At 40.5% G+C, this 17,372-nt stretch overlaps 1 protein-coding gene across 5 annotated transcripts in view; it reads right to left on the reverse strand.

Annotated features, from left to right (window-relative positions):
• SH3TC1 (SH3 domain and tetratricopeptide repeats 1) overlaps positions 1 to 16,785 on the reverse strand; it is a 104,078-nt gene extending 87,293 nt beyond the window's left edge. For 2 of the 5 annotated variants that reach the window (XM_072620143.1, XM_072620142.1), the window contains exon 1: positions 16,722 to 16,785. The gene's annotated coding sequence lies outside the window, so the exon portion shown is untranslated. Of the gene's footprint in view, positions 1 to 10,017; positions 10,153 to 11,698; positions 11,838 to 16,721 lie in introns of those variants that run through there. The other 3 variants (XM_072620139.1, XM_072620138.1, XM_072620140.1) reach the window with 2 other exon arrangements.
• Between the last annotated feature and the right edge of the window lie 587 nt (positions 16,786 to 17,372).

Raw genomic sequence — 17,372 nt, forward strand, 5'->3', positions numbered from 1 at the left:
CAGAATGGGAGGGTTGAAAGAGGAGGTGATTTCTGGCAATGTTGAGTTCAGTTATGTTGGCTTTGAGTTGAGCAATTACGTTGAGTTTGAGCTTCCTCAATGAAAAATAGTGTACATATTATTCTGTTTCTGGTTGTGTCAGTTCATACACATCATTTACTGTTTCTCTGAATTTCTCCTATTCATCATTTCTTCCTACTTAATAATATTCCATTTTACAACTGTTTTTAAGCTGTTTTGCTTCATAGTTTTGAGGGAATCTATTTTAACAGGGGTTTCTTCTATGTGTTTGTGGCAGCTATTATCCCTTCAGGCTTCATGCCATCCAAAGATTGGATAAGTATGCTCTGTATCCTTTCATCCAACGTATTGATAAAAATGTTGAACAACAAAGCCCTAAAGACATTATCTCTCAAATGCCCCAGTAACGACCACCTTCCAAGCTGATGTCAACCCATTTGTGACTGCTGTGCTTTCTTCGTTCAATTATTCAGCCAGTCTCAAATCTATCTAACACATTGTCAGGTAGCTCCATATATTTTCATCTTATTCCCATTTATTACATTGTCAGATACTTTCATGAAATCCATATCCAAATCTACAGCATTCCTCTAATTTGCCAGTATAATTCCCCGGGGCAGCTAGGTAGTGCAGTGGATAGAGCACCAGTGCAGGAGTCACGAGGGACTGAGTTCAAATCTCACCTCAGACACTTAACACTCACTAGCCATGTGACCTTGAGCAAGTCACTTAACCCCAATTGCCTCATTCTGGGTCATCTCCAGTCATCTTGATGAATATCTGGTCACTGGATTCAGATGACTCTGGAGGAGAAGTGAGGCTGGTGACCTGCACAGCCTTCCCTTACTCAAAACAAAGTCAAGTGCAAGTCATGTCATTATTTCTCTGGTGGCATGGTTTTCTTTGACAGCAAAGGATGAACACACACACACACACACACACACACACACACACACACACACACACACACACTGGTTCTGACTGCAAAATGGGTAGAAGCAGTTGCCAGGTCACACGTCCATAGGGGTTGCTTCCTAGGGTGATAGTCACAAGGTGATCTAGGGGCATCATGCTGCTATTGGGGCTCTTGGGCTGACCTGCCCATTGGTTATAGTTGGTCAGTGATTGTTGTTAGTGGTGAGAAGGATGGTAGGCCTTTTCATAACCACTATTACTGCCCTTAATAATGACTCTGGGACCTGGGATGAGAGTAGGGTCAGTTTCCTGGAGGGCACTGCTGTTTCCAAGGCTCATAAATTTAGGGACATAGACTCTCTCTCTTCAGAGTCTGAGGGAACTAACAATAATGGAGATGGTATTAGTAGTGTTAATGGTCTGACTTACCTAGAACATGTTGAATCTGGTCTCTTTCTTCAGGGTACCTTGTTGTTTCAGCTATATATGGAATATACACACATGTGTGTGAGTGTGTGTATATATACATATATAACTACATATGTATGTATACACACATATATACATACCCACACATATATGTATACATTTATGTATGTACACCTTGGCTCTTCATTAGAATGCAAGTGCCTTGCTAGTATGGATTGTTTCATTCTTTGTATTTGTAGCCAAAGATTTGGCACAGTGCCTGCCACATAATAAATGTTTAATTATTTGACTTCATTGAAGACCCACTTCAAACATCACCTTCTCCAAAAAGATTTCACTAATTTTCCCTAACTGCTAGTAACACCTACTCCCACCTGTATTTCTTTTTTTATACTTGTATTTCTTTTTTATACTTCTTGTATTTCCTTTTTTATACTTCTTCTTTATATGTTTACATATGTATGTATCTATGTATGTATATATACATATATATATGTATATATACACATTTCTCTCCCATGTTAGAATGTAAACTCCTTGCAAGTATAAATTGTTATGTTCTTTCTGTTTGCATCCTTATCACCTAACCTACAGGAGATAGTTACCAAATTCTTTTATTAATAATAATTAGGACAGTTCAGTGCCAGACAGTTTTCTGTTGATTCCCAGAATATATGAGACAGCACAGATAACACTAACGTGTGTCAAATATGACCTACCTAGTGAGGAGGATAGGAGTGCTTCAATTTCTTTGATCTCCCCAGACCCTTAGCTGTCTAGCCTAACAGCACAGCTATTTTGGTGCTCAGCCATTAACCAGCCCACCCAGAAGGCTCCCATTCCACTCTTCTGGCATGTTTACAATGTAGAATGTTAAAAATAGAAGGGATATTGGAGTGAATAAAATCCAACCCCCCTCAGCTTTCACAGGGGGAAACTGAGACTCACAGAAGTGAAATGACTTGCCTACCATTACAAAACAAATGAATATCTCTGGCATTTGCACTGTATTTTAAGCAAGGGAGAGGAAAGAGTCTTAGTGTAATAGGGAAATGGACTGGAAAACTGGAAAAGAACCAGATTTTAGGCTGTGCTTTGCTGCTATCTTACTATGAAGCTCTGAAAGGTATAGTGAGTGTATCAGAGAGCATACAGGAGTCAGAAGACCTGGGTTCGAATCCTTTCTCTGTCACTTTAACTAGCTGAGACTTTGAACGAATCATAGGATCAAAAAAATTGGTAATTGAGAGGAATTAGCAATCTGATCTGGTACTGTTTAATATTTTGATTAGTGGATAAAACTTTAATGAGGCAAGCTCATCAAAATTTGCAGATGGCACAAGGCTGTGAGGGATGGCTAACATCATGGATGACAAAGTCCAAAAAACAGACTATATTCATCCCTCCTGGCTGACCAGATCCAGACTAAAGTCTTATACTTGGACTCAAACAATCAACTTTAGAATCACAAGATAGGGGAGGCAAGGCCAGAGAGGAGAGGTGGGGGAGGGGAGAAGGGAGGGAATGATTAGTAGACCTCAAGTTCAATATGAGTCAGCAGTGTGGTGTGGCAGCCAAAAAACCTAATGCAATCTGGGGTTGCAGTGAGGAAGAACAGTCTCTTCCAGGAATGAGGAGGCATTAACTCTGTCCTCTGCCCTGGTCAGGCTGCTTCTAGGATATTGTCTTGAATTATGAGTGCCAGAGTTTAGTATGGAACTTGTAAAGCTGGAGGGTGTTCAGAGGAAGGTAATGAGGATAGAGAGGGTCCTGGAGTCTAGGCTATAGGGGGATGACTTAGTAAAGAGGAGGAAAGTTTGCAGGGGACAGTGTAGATAGCTTCAAGTTTTTAAATAGAAGTCATTTGAAAGATAAAATAGATTTGCTCTTTTTGGCCCAGTGAGTCCATACAGCAACTATGAATGGGTTGAGCCAATTTATGACTGATAGTAGGAAAAACTGCCTGAGAATTAGAGCTATCAGTAAACAGAATAGGTTGTATCAGGTGTTAATGGCTACCTTGTCATGGAGGTAGGTCTTCAAGAGGAGGCTGGATGACTCTTTTTTGTGTGGGGTGGGGGAAGTATATGTTGTTGTAGTGGGGACTCTATCAGACATGGAGCTTCCTTTGAACTCTCAAATTCTCTACTTTCATCTTCCTACATCTTTCTTTCCTTAGCTATAAAATAGAGAGTTCTGGACTCCAAAATTTCCAAGTCCCTTTTTAGGGGCTTCATTCTATATTCTGTTATGTTATCACCTTTCCCAGCTCTAACATTCCACGGCTGTTAGTTGTACCCACTTCCAAAAAGTCACCAGGTTCTATGTGACCTGCGTTCTGAGCTTCAGGGAAAATAAATAGTCCAGCAACTGAAAAGCATGAAACTCCGCTATGGCCTGTACAACCAGCCTTGTCACCTAAAACAATAGTAATAATTTTCTCTCCACTGCCATTTAAGGTTTACAAGCACTTTTCAGATAACCCCAAAAGGAAGGAGGTGGCCACAAAAACATCACTATTCTCATTTTATGAAAAAAAAAAAAGGCACAGAACTGAAGTTGAAACAAGGAAATGACTTGAGGCAAAGTCAGAGCTAAATTCAAGATCTGGAATTCTGACATTGCCTAACTTGATTCTTTTAAACAATTATTTTTAATGAAGATGCTTAGGTACACAAATGTGCTTTCAGTAAGCATATTTTATCAAGCCAGAGTGACCAAGAGTAAGGGAGGCATTAAAAGTCAGTCAGGAATGTTGTTAGCCCTTCCATGCTAAGAGATTCATGTGCCTTACTTACCCCTACCCTACACACACACACACACACACACACACACACACACACACACACACACACACACACACACCTTTTTTTTTTTCTCAAAGCAAGGGAAGAGGAGTGACTTCATGATATGGATCTCTGTGAAAACAGAGAGACCAAAAGAGAAAAATACACAGTTCAGGGTGTGAGGAAACGCTGTCACCCCACAGTCTAGGAAACGCTGTCGCCCCACAGTCTGGAGAATAATGCTGACATCAGAGAAATCCAGCTATGACAGGAGTATACTATAGGTGGACAGATCCTGAGTGTCTTGGAAGGCGTGGGGAGAGGAATCAGGGAGAGTGAATAAAAAACCCCACAAAAAACAACAAAAATCCCAACGGCAGCAACATTTCATTTCTCCACAATCCAGCATCCTCAGGAAAAGTAACAGCTTATTATTTGGGGAGCAATTCCTAATTTACAATGCACTGTAGTAGTAAGAGTGAGGGATTTTGGAGTCAGAGACCCTAGACTTCCAATCCCCATATGGCCAATTACTCCCTGTGACTCCTTGAATAAGTGATGGCCTGAATCTCAACTTCCTCATCTTTAAAATGAAAGGACAATAGATAGAGCACTGGGCTTGAAGTCAAGAAGACCCACGTTCAAATATAGCTTGAGATACTTACTAGCTGTGTGACCCTGGGCAAGTCATTTAACCTCTGTCTGCTTTAGTTTCCTCTTCTATAAAATGGGGATAACATAGTTATCCCTTCCACAACATGACTTTCCCATCATGGTTTTGATATATCACAGGCTGGCATAAAAAATTAAATGGGAATTTGGGGTGGGGGGGGTTTGTAGAAGCTGCAGACAAGGCCAGCAGATGACACAGAGCCTATGACCAAATACTTAACCCAAATGTTACAGTAAGGGACTGTAAACATCCCAGCAAATAAAAAGACTTCTTCTCTGGGACAAAGAGATAGTCAAAAAAATTTACACGGGTTTTCCAGATCAAGGGAGCACTGGACTCCTAAGCCCCACAACGTAGAAGGGATAACCATAATAGCACCTACTTCCCAAAGTTGTTGTAAGAATAAAATGAGCTGTTTGTAAAACACTTTGCAAGCCTTAAAGTGCTATACAAATGCTGACTCTTATTACTGCTATTATCAGACAACCTTCCTATTACATTCAGGCTATCATGCTAAATCTGGGGACGCTTTCTTCATTGTTATTACTTTAACCATAATTTACTGATGAGAAAACTGAGAATGAGAAGAGTATAATGTCACAGCCAAGGTCACACATGGAACAAGTGTCAAGCATTTTGCTACATTGATTGTACAAAAAGGGAAATCACTTTTGATAGGGAAAATCCCAGGATTTCGTGGAACAGGTGACATTTAAGCTGGGCTTTGAAGAGAAGGATTTCAACAGACAGAGATGAGGAAAGAGTACATTATAGCACTTAGCACAATTAGGAGGCCCCTAATAAATGGTGATTGATTGACTAATTGTAGCGATGGAGGATATCCTGCCTAGAACCAGAAGAGGTAAGGTGAGATCAGGACCTAGTCCTGGGCTCAACACATACATGTGGTTGGTAAATGCGGTTGCCAAGGTTTTACAAATGATATGTGAGGAGTGGAAGGTGAAAATCTGTAATTTATGTAGCCCTTCAGTTTGCAAAGTCTTCTCCCTCCCTAAACTCACTTGCTCCTCACAATAACCTTATAGATATCAGGCAACCAGGGCTGGCTGAGAAAATGGAAGACAAATGACCTTTCCAAAGACACGTAGCTAGTAAGTGGTACAAGAATTAACCCCAGTCTAGAGCTGTTTCCATTATACCATTAATTTCAGATTGAGGTCACAGAAAGTACAGATGACAGCCTCTTCAAACGTAGTCATGGTTGAGGATGTATGATTTTCATTGTGGGGGAACTTCTGGTATATCAGTAAGTCTTAGGGAATTGCCCAAGGCACAGAGATTAAATAATTTATTTCAAAGCTCATGAATCCTAGAGGCAGAATTTGAACTCATATCTTCCTTTTTCACAGTGTCAGGAACTGTGCTAGACCCTAATTTACAAATAATGAAAAAAATCCATAATCTCAAGATGCTTATGTTTTACTGAGGAGTCAGCAATTACATATATGGGTGACATATACAGCTGAAGCAACATGGCACTCTGGTGGAGAGGCAAGAGCCTGCAGATGCTAGCACTTTCTCCCATTGCCTCTTAACTATGGGACATCAGATAGGGGAGGTAATAAGATTGCTTAGAGAACCAGTAGAAAAGTTCTTCTTTCTGGAACCAACCCTTCAGAAAGTTTCTGTAAGATCAAGACCAGAAGCTAATTGGCCAGTGCCAATGTGATATGCAAAAGTTGACAATAGAATATTCCAGTACTGGATTTCACATGGTAGACATACTGTGTGTGAGCTAACTTATGTTTCTAGCTTACGTTATGTTATGGAACGAAAATACTGGCATCATCTCCATGGAGTTAATTAGTGTCACCAGCTGAAACTCATATCCCCATCCTTAAATTTTCTTAAAGAACTCTATATCTTTCTTTTGTTCTTATTAGATCCCATCCTCAATTTTCTTGAAGAACTGTATCTTTGTTCTTATTCAATCCCTATCCTCAGATTTTCTTAAAGAACTCTGTACCTTTCCTTTGTTCTTATTAGGTTTGACATTGTACCATACTAACTTATGGGCCAATTATATGTGTCCCTCCTACAAGGATGGAAGCACCTTCCCATCAGGGATGGTATATATCCTGTCTTATAGGATCATAGACATAGATCTGGAATGAATCTCGGAGGCCATCTAATCTAACCTCCTCATTTTACAAATGTGGAAACTGTTACCCAAGAAGATTAAATGATTTGTTCATGCCAGGTACTAAGTGCAAGGTAGTACACAGGTGGTAAGTGTAAGAAGTGGCATTAAAACTCAAGTCCTCTGACTCCAAAGCCAGTACTCCCTCCATTGTACTATGCTATCTTCCTTTATATGCCCTCCCTCCAACCTCTATCTATCCATCTATCTGTCTACCTATGGATAGAGATATCAATATATTACATATTAAGCACAATAGGTACTTAATTCAACATTTGTTGAATGAAAATGGCAGACTATAAAATAAATATTGAAAATATTAATAGACTATAAAATCAATACTGAAAATATTAACTCCTACCTGATGGGAGCTAGAAGTTAGTCACAGAATCCTGGAATGTTTGAAACAAAAGGGGTTTTTCAAGAATACTCAGTGCCAACCTCCTCACTTCACAGAGGAGCAAAGTGAAGCCCAGAGAGAGGAAGTGATGTATTCTGCATCAAAAAATAGATTCTTGGGTATTGGGCTGGCATAGACTGGTTAGATCAGGCCCATTTCCCAAAGGGGAGGGAAGGCATGCAGGTAGAGACAACACAGTGATGAAAGAATATTCAGGAACACAACCCCTTAATCCAAATGAATTCCAGTTCTTGTATTTAGAAGGTTTTATTTTCTTATCCCAAATTGGAGCATTTCAGTGTTTCTGGGCCCCTTTTATCAGCACAGAGAATCGCTGAACTGCAAAGTTGAAGGGGATCATGTCATCCATCTGGTCCAACCCATATCCCAAAAAGAATTTTTACTACAACCCACCCAATCCATCACCCTCCAGCCTTGGCTTGAAGATCTCCCTGGAGAGAAATCTCCTCCCTGTCAAGGCTACACTTAGACATGAGAGTTAGGAGGCTCTTTCAGATATCAAGGCTAAATCAGATTCTTGGCAACTTCTACTCGTTGTGCCTGATTCTGCCTTCTGAGGTCAAACAGAGCAAATCAAATGCCTCTTTCACAGTACAATATTTTCAGTACTTAAAGAAGCTATCCTCTCTCCCCCTGACCCCAACCTTCTCTACTCTAGGTTAAACTATCACCATTTCTTTCAATGAATTCTCATATGTCATGGACTCAAATCCTTGACCACTGTTTTTGCTTGGACTGCTTGCTCTCCAGATAATAAATCCTTTCTTAACCAAAGCAGATGTTGACAGATAGGCAGAAAACCTCATTATGCCTGGGAGCCATTCGTTCACTCCACAATCAACAATCATTTATTATCTTATATGACACGCCCTGTTCTAGACATGGACAAAGAGAAAGATGGGTCTGTCCTCATGGAATTTACAATCTAAACCTATACTTCGTTAATGTCACTTATTAAGCTAACCTTATTAAGTTTGGGGGCTGCCAAAGCATAGTCTTCCTCTGTATGAGCTACTCATTTCCTAGAATCTGGGGACCGTTAAACCCAGGTTGGGCATAGGGGGTGAGAAAAAAAAAAAAGAGAAGGTAGATACAGCAGAGTGACTGATGAATATTCGTGAATACAGCCTCTCACTCCAAATGTGTTCCAAAAATCCTTCCCTTTAAATACCAGTGGTCAGGCTATTAGCTGGAATAGAACTGGCCTTCAGAGTGCAGTTATGCATATTCCTTCATTTTCCTGAGCCCAACCAAACCAGGACCCAGTGAATATCATTAAATTGGACCAATGATGCACATGGGCCTTCCTGTACCTTCCCCATGTAATGTCCCTGTGATTGGATATTATTTAATAAGCCCTATAATTACATTACCTCTTCTCAAAATCTTGAATCTGACTAATGTGCTGTTAGTATTATACCAAATACATTCTGGGTTTGCAAATAGAAAACTACCCATCAAAACATCATCCTCTGTCCTGATCCACCTCAATAAGTGCCCAGGACCCAAGTGTCCAGAACACTGAGGCAATCCTTGCCGCAGAAGTTGCATTCCCAGCTAAACATGAACCTCTCTGGTATTCAGGAGATTATTAACAGGTTTAGAGGCACTAGGCCATATCCTGTCATAAAGGGATCACAAGATCTTAGAGGCCAAAGAGACCTTAGGACATAGAACATCAGAGCTGGGAGGAATCTTAAGGCATAAGCCTTTTTTATGTAATGAATCCCTGGTAAAAGCCTGTGGTAAAACCTTTCTCAGAATCATGTTTTTCCATATATTCAATAAAATATATTAGATTATAAAGGAAATCAATTATATTGAAATAGTTATCAAAATATCTTTAAAATTACCATATAGAACTATATCTAACATAAAGGTTTAACCACCACAATCATTTCAACATAATGAAGAATTCAGACAATGTTGTGAGATATTTACAACTACAAAATGTGAAAATGTCTATGATTTCTATTGGAGCAAAAGGCGGTTGTTACTGTTAGGATTTGTTGCCTACGTCACAACTGAAGGAAATGATAAATTTCAGTTAGAGGTTGGTGAAAAGTAAAGATATAATTACTTTTTTCCCATCCAAGTTCACAGATCCCCTAAAGTCTATCCATGAACTGTAGGCTAAGAACCCCTGATCTCAGTCAGGCATAGTGTCAAACCCCTGTAATTCCTGCTACAAGAGAGGCTGAGGTTGGAGGATCACTTGAGTTCCTGAGTTCTAAGTGGCAATGGGGCTGAGCTAATAGGGTATTTGCAGTGTGTGGCCCCTTACAAGAATGAGGGGAGAGGAGAGGGGGAGGCAGCACCAGGATAAGGGGATAATATGCCCCTGAGGAGAGTCAGAAGACCCAGATCCAAACAGAACAAGTCAGAACTCCTGTGCTGATCCAGTTAGTAGAGGGATAGGGCTCTCTGTGATTCTTACAGCTTGTCCAAGGAGAGAAAGAAGAGGAGGAAGAAGTAAAGGAGAAGGAAGGGGAGAAGGAATAACAGAAGGAGAAAGATGACAAAGGAAAAGTAATATTATCTTCAGATGGGGAAACTGAGACTCAGAGAAAAAAAGTGTTTCCCAGAATGGAGCTTCAAATGCAGGTCTCACCTCTACCTCAAAATCTAGTCTTTTTCCTCTGTAGCAGGAGAAGGAGGAGGTGGAAGAAGATCCCAGCTTTAGTCCAACATTCTCACTTACAGGGATGGCAAGGAATTGACATGTAGAAATTATGAGAATTGACTCCTAAAATGCAAAGGCTGGAATGTAAACTCTTTTAAGGCAGAAATTATTGCATTGTTCTCTTTTTATCAGCAGTAAATGTTCATTGATTAATAGGAAAAAAGATTAAGCCATAAGTGCACACAGAAATTCCTTAGGGTGGAGAAATAAAAACTGATAAACTCAAAGGATTGGCAAACTAGCAGATCCACTTACATATAGGGTCACATTCCTGCATTTCCTGCCTCCCAAGCAGCTTTCTCATAGAGACAGCCTATCTTTGGGAGTTCACTGCTCAGGAAACAGAGCAGCAGCTCCAGGAGCCCCAGTTAGCAATGCAACAAGTCCAGGAGATTTTCCTGTTATTACTCCTAAGGAATAGAAGTCAGCAACATGGAGAGCCTCACAGGAAGGAAGGCATTTTTGTCAGGCCTCAAAGCCCCCGAATCAATGGCTGTCGTACCCGTGCAGACACACACACATATGCTCAAACAGACTCCCTCTCTCTCTCTCTCTATATATATATATACATATATGTCTATCTGTCTCTGTCTCTGTCTGTCTTTCTTTCTCTCTCTCTCTCCCTCTCTGTCTCTCTGTTTGTCTCTGCCTGTCTGTCTGTCTGTCTCTCTCCCCCTGATCCTAATCGTTTCAAAGCACATGAGCATTGGGAAAACTCTTAGCCTATTGAAAGCATACATGCTGATGTATCAGGTGGCACAATGGTTACACTTGAGTTCAGTCTTGCCACTCAGTTTCAGCCTCAGCTTCCTCGTCTATAAAATGTGGATAATAAAGGCATCTGTTGTTCGTCTTCAGTCATTTTTTAGCTATGACCAACTCTTCAGTGACCCCACTTGGGGTTTTCTTGGTAAAGATATTGGAGTGGTTTGGCATTTCCTTCTGCACCTCATTTTACAGATGAGGAAACTGAGGCAAACAAGGTTAAGTGACTTGCCCAGGGTCACACAGCTAGTATATTAGCATCTGAGACCATATTTGAACTCAAGTCTCTCTGACTTCAGGTCTGACACTCTATCTACTGCACCACCTAGCTCCCATGGGTAAAATTGTAAGGCTCAAATGTGATAATGTATGTGAAACATCTTGCTGAACTTAAAGTGCCCTGCAAAGTGTTCCCAAAGTTCAGGTGCTTTGGCAGTTTTAAGCTTCATTAGTTTAGTGTCTTATAGGAACAATTCAGGGTGTCTCAAAAGTCTTAGTCTAGTTTTAAGGTATTGAAAGTTTAATGCCTTAAAACTGCATTAGGATTTTTGGAATACCTCCCAAAATAATTACAATTCTTATTTTATAATATAAATCCATATTTTAAAACCTACAGTGACTTCTTCATAACTCCTCTCGGCTGGTGGGTAGTATAAGTAGTATTATCCCCAGATGGAGAAACTGAGGCTTACAGAAAAAAAAATCAGTTACCTAGGTTTGCATAGCTAGTAAATATTAGAATGGAAACTCAAACCTGTTATCTCCTCTGACTCAAAATCCAGTGTTCTTCCGCTATAGCCGACATGCTACTTAAAAGAAGGAAAAAAACTCCCAAATTACTCACCCAATCAGCATGGTGCCAAATGACACCATGTGGTCAATTCTGAGATCAATTTAGATAGCAGTGCCCTCAGAGAAGACAAAACGTCACCCCAAGTTTCAATAACTGTACCTCCTGCAAGTGAGCAGGTCTGGTTCTGTACTGGCTAGAGGCAAAAGGAACTAGACACAAAGAGACCTATTTATAGCAACCAATAGGTTAGTCAAGACAATGTACCTCCTTCTGGTGAGACATTCAAAACCAAAATCCAACCTACCTCCTATTTTTAAAGGCTTAATATCTAATAGTTTTGTTTTATTTTTTTAATGAGGAATAGACATTTATCAACACCCAGTGGCATTTTTTCCTCTTTGGGAATAGAAAAAAGATGCAATCTACACAGTTCCTTCCATGAGGCTTCCTTTCAAAAATTACATTTCTAAAAGCCTTTCTACCACTAATATTCTCAGAGTTCTAAGGTCCCTTCTAGCTCCAACACTGACTTTTTAAACCCCTGGGCTCCATGTGAACTGCGATTTTCCCTTTCTTAAACATCCTTCCAATTGTAAAATTCTATGACATGTCAACATGCCTTGTTCTATCCATTCTCTCCTTCTGCATCCTATCCACACTTCCCTCTCCCTGAGGATATCTTCTCATTCTTTCTTGTTGTCCTCTTGCCAAAGCAAATTCCTTCTTGTCAAGAGCTTGGGAAATGGAGAAAAAGTTTCAGGCATGCTTTTGGAATCACCTTTTACCCTGTGTCCAAAAGAGATGATATTCATTTTGGTCTTTTTGGAGTTTAATATTAAAGGGGTGATGAATAAAGTGTGTTTGTTAAAGAGAGACAAGTGATGTCTTCGTTAAGCTCTAGCTGGGATGCAGCAGGGGATAGATGGAGAACCCACCTTAAAGCCAGAAGCGACTGGTTTCAAGCCCTGGCACTGTCATTACCATGACCACCTACTGACTCTGTGACCCTCGGTAAGTCAGCTAACTTCTCGGTGCTCTGGGCAACTCTCTAAGACTGTAAGCTACAGAGAAGGTACCAGCTTGCACTGATAGAGTAAGTTTGCTCACCTAAGAACTCCCTGTATCAATTAAATCCCAGATCAGAGGATTGTAGATTTAGAGCTGAAAAGAACCTTAGAAGTCATGACATATAACCCCTTCAATTTAATAGATGAGGAAACTGAGGCCCAGAGAAGTGAGCCTAGCGTCTGACATGAGATTTGAAGCCAAGCCTTCCAGACCCCAAATCTAATGCTCTATCACCTATGCTATCTAGTCCAGTTCCTATCCCTATAGCTCTTGCACATAGAAATATATAATTAGTCATTTTATATATTTATATTATATATTCATTTTAAATATATTTGCATTAAGCTATATATGAATACATATATGTATCTTTATATGCACATGTATTTATAAAACATTCTGAGGACTACAAAATACTTTCTTCATGACAAAATTGTGAAGTGGTACAAGTATCATTATTCCCTTTTGAAGGATGCAGAGACACAAAAAAGGAGGAGTCATTTTGCCCAAGAAAAGAGGGCCAGAATGCAGACTCAGGTCTTTCCTTTCAAGATTTTAAGTCATTTTCTTTCCATTACAACATGCTGTCTTTTGGGTAACTACATATAATCAAAACCATAGAATGGTAGTACTGGAAGGGACATCAAACATCATCTAATCTAACCCATCTAGGACCTCACTAGATTGTCCCTCCATCCTCTCCTAGGACTTCTCATGTTGGACAAGCTACAGTACCATAGTGCCTCCATTCAAAAGCTCTTTCTCACAAATGTTTTAACCCAGCCTTGTAAAAAAAAAGTAGAGCTTGCCAGCCCATATAAGAGGAGTTATTGGGTCCCAGCCCCAGGTCCTCCACACCCAGGAGGTACACAAGGAGGTCTTGCCACACTGATCATTACTCTTGCCTCTTCCTTTACACTGAAACACCATTCCATGGAGGCAGATGGCTCTCTATATTTTCTCTAGTCAAAGAACTCTCTAGCTGTTAGAAAGGAACATGTACAATGTGATTTATAAAATAAACAAAAAGATCTGTGGAAGAAACGGGCTGAGTTCTTAGTAAAACTGTGGAGTAGACTGAGTTTGGCTTCCACAACTTCCACTTCCTCTACCTTTTCTTTTCCCCAGTTTCTTTTTCTCTCCCTCTCCCCCAATTCCAACCTCCTTCTTATTAGTCTCACTTTACTACTTACTTAACTTGGGCAAATCACTCTCCCCTCCCCTCCTGTGTCTCCATCTTCAGCCTCTTCCTTTTATAGACAGAAGAACAGGACTTGAGAATCTCTAAGGTCCCTCCCAGGTCTGATTCCTATGTTGGATAGACCCTGCTCTCAGGAAACAATCTAATTCTCAGCTCTTTATACCTCAGTGTTACGGTCAGAACTTAGAAATCTTATTATCTAATCCAGGGGTGGAGAACCTGCAGCCTCCAGGCCACATGTGGCCCTCTAGGTCCTTAAGTGTGGCCCTTTGACCGAATCCAAATTTCACAGAAGAAATCCCCTTAATAAATCTAACCTCCTTAATTTGTAGATGAGGAGACTGAGGCCTGGATCACCCCCTTCTTTACATTTCTTTGAGACACTGCCCTCTTGGTTCTCCTATCTGTCTGACTGCTTCTTCTCAATCTCCTTTGCTGGATACTCAGGTTGCACTCACTAACAGTAGGTTCCCTCCTCCCTGGCTCTATACTGGGTCCTCTTCTCCCTCGATACTATTTTTTCTTGGTGATATCATCAGTTCCCATTAATTCAATTATCACCTTTGTGTAAGATGCTACTCAGATCTACTTAACCAGCTCTAACCTCCCTCTTGATTTTCAGTCTTACATCTCCAGCTGCCTATTGGGCATCTCAAACTGGATGTCCATAAACATCGTAAATGCAACATATGGAAAACTGAATGCTTTTCCTTTCCCTCTCAAACTCTCCCTTCTTCCTAAGTGTCCTATTACTTTGGAGGCCATCACCCTCCTCCCAGTATTCCAAGATTAAAATCTAGGTGTCATCTTGGACTCCTCACTCTCTTACCAACATGTAAACAGTTGCAAAATCTTGTCATTTCTACCTTCAGAACATTTCTTGTATTTGCCTGATTATCTCTCCTGACACTTCTGTTACCCCTATTCAATAAATTCCAGTGGTCCTCTATTACTCCCTGGAGCAAATATAAAATGTTTTCTTTGGCTTTTAAAACCCTTCACAACATGGTCTTTCTCTTTCCAGTCTTCTTATACCTTATTTCCTTCCCTGTCTCCACAGCCTAGTGACAATAACTTCCTCTTTTCTGTTCACTTCATCTTCAGACTCTCATACCTGAAATGCTCTCCCTCCTCATCTCTGCTTCCCAGCTTCCATCAAGTCTCAGCTAAAATCCCACCTTCTGCAAGAAGACTTTCCTGGTCCCCTCTGATGCTACTACCTTCCTTCTGAGATTATCTCCAAATTACCCTGTACATGTCTTGTACAGCATAGTTGTTTGCAAATTGTCTCTCCTATTAAATTATTAGCATCTTAAGGATAGGGACTAGTTTTTGCCTTTCTTTGTATCCCCGGCACTTAGCACAGTGCCTGACATATAATAGGCATTTAATAAATTATTGACTTGATAGGATAGAGAAAGTAACTTTCACTAAGGTTACACAAGTAGTAAGCAGAGGCAGGATTTAAATCTATGCTCCTCAGACTCCAGATCCAGCGTGGTATCTCCTCTATCAGATGGCTTTCCCATCCTTTCTCTGCCTTTTAAGCCTGATCTCCAATCAATAAAGGTATCAATGGCTCACTTTTATGTAGTATTTTAAACATTTTCATCATATCACCTCTGACCAGCTTGACAGCACAAATATTATCTTCTCTAGTTTTTTCTGTTTGGAAAATTGAGGTTTAGAGGGATGATTCACCCAAGGTAATACGGTTAATAATTGTCAGTCATGTCTTCTCGACTCTTATTCAGAGGTGAGTGAATGAATTTATGAAGTGCTTACTACATGTCAAGGCAAAGACAGAAGAAACAGAGAAGACAAGACTTTCCAACAGGTGCTGATGATTCCACTTCCAAATAAGGCAGGTCCTGTAGTCTCTACACCTATTAAAAACATCGAGTAGGAAGATCTTTGGGAGGCCTCACATAAAAGTCTAAGCCACAGTGCTATGTACCATGGAAAGAGTGAAAAAGTGACTCCGTTATACATATAACCTTAGATTTCATCTCTCTTCTAAAAGAAGTTTCATTCTCAGATCAGAGGGAATGATATGAACACTTTGCCAGAACCTTGATCCCAGCACTACTTTCACCCAGAAAGTAGAGTGCCCAAGAGGGTTTTTAAAAATATTTCTAATTCAAACACTTGAGTCACAGAATCATAGGAGCATAGGTCAGTCCAACCTTGTCATTTTACAGATGAGGAAACTGAGGCCCAGGGAAATCAAGTGACTTGCCCCAAATCACAAAAGTATTAAGAGTGGTTTTAAACTCCATATTCTCAGACTAGGGTAGCCACGATTTTTTTTCACCCCATCAGCCACACAAATCTAACTCCCTCTTTTTACAGATGAGGAACCTGGGAAGGAAAGTGATTTATCTAAGGTCACACAGATAGCAGGGGTTAGAGCTGGGGCTCCAACCCCCAATCTCAGAGTCTCAGCTCAGTGTTCTTTCTACTTTACTAAACTTCCTTCCTCACCTGGCCTTGGATGAATGAAGGAGCCACTGTTCCCAAGTTCCTGCGTCTTCTCCAGCCCTGGGAGAAAAGCTTCCCAGGCCCAGAAATCCTGATATTGCTTGGGCTCTGTTTGCCCAAACTACTCAAAATGCCAGTGCCAAACTTTGAACCTATGTTCCAAATAAACAGGCTAACCTCAACTAGCCAAACCTAGTGCTCACAAGCGAAAACAGGAAAGCTTAGCTTTCCGAAACAGCCAACAGGAAAGAGGCCAAGGCAGAAACACGCCTCTACTGACTTCTCAGGAAAGAAGAAAAAAAAAGTGACTGAAAGCACCATTACCTGGGCCTTCTTCCGGAGCCACCACAGATCTCTGGCCGAGAAGACACTACATTTTTTCAGAACTACCCCTCATAATGAAAAAAACCAGTCAGTTTGCATTCATAATTAAGCCTCTGTTATTGGTTACTGCTTTCCAGCCCCTCCCAGCAGAGGGAAAGTCCCCTGGCTTTTCTTTTCTGACCTTCCTTTTATCACAGAGACTGAGCATGTTATTTCAAAGGTCAGCAGACATTCCCTGCAACTGAGGAACAGGAGACATTGCTCATAAAATGGCAAAGTTTATAGGGCCACCTTGATTTCCCCATCTATTAATTTCCTTTCCCCCAACCCTCCAATGAATTAGTTTTAAGAGAGTTCAAAGTGTAAGGTATTGAGGTATGGTGAATAGAGGGGCAGGCCTTGAAGCTAGGAAGGCCTAGTTTCTGGCCTTACCTCTGACCTATGCTGGGTATATGCCCCTGGGCAAATCACTTAAATAAACTCTTAGTGCTCTGGGCAACTATCTAAGAGTTTTTTTTAACATTTGTGTGTGTGTGTGTGTGTGTGTGTGTGTGTGTATGTGTGTGTGTTATGGACAATCTGAGAAAGCCTATGGGCCACTTCTCACAATAAAATAAAATAAAGAGTATATAAAGGAAACATCTTGAAATA

The sequence above is a fragment of the Notamacropus eugenii genome, chromosome 6, assembly GCF_028372415.1.
Source record: "Notamacropus eugenii isolate mMacEug1 chromosome 6, mMacEug1.pri_v2, whole genome shotgun sequence".
NCBI classification, from domain to species: domain Eukaryota; kingdom Metazoa; phylum Chordata; class Mammalia; order Diprotodontia; family Macropodidae; genus Notamacropus; species Notamacropus eugenii.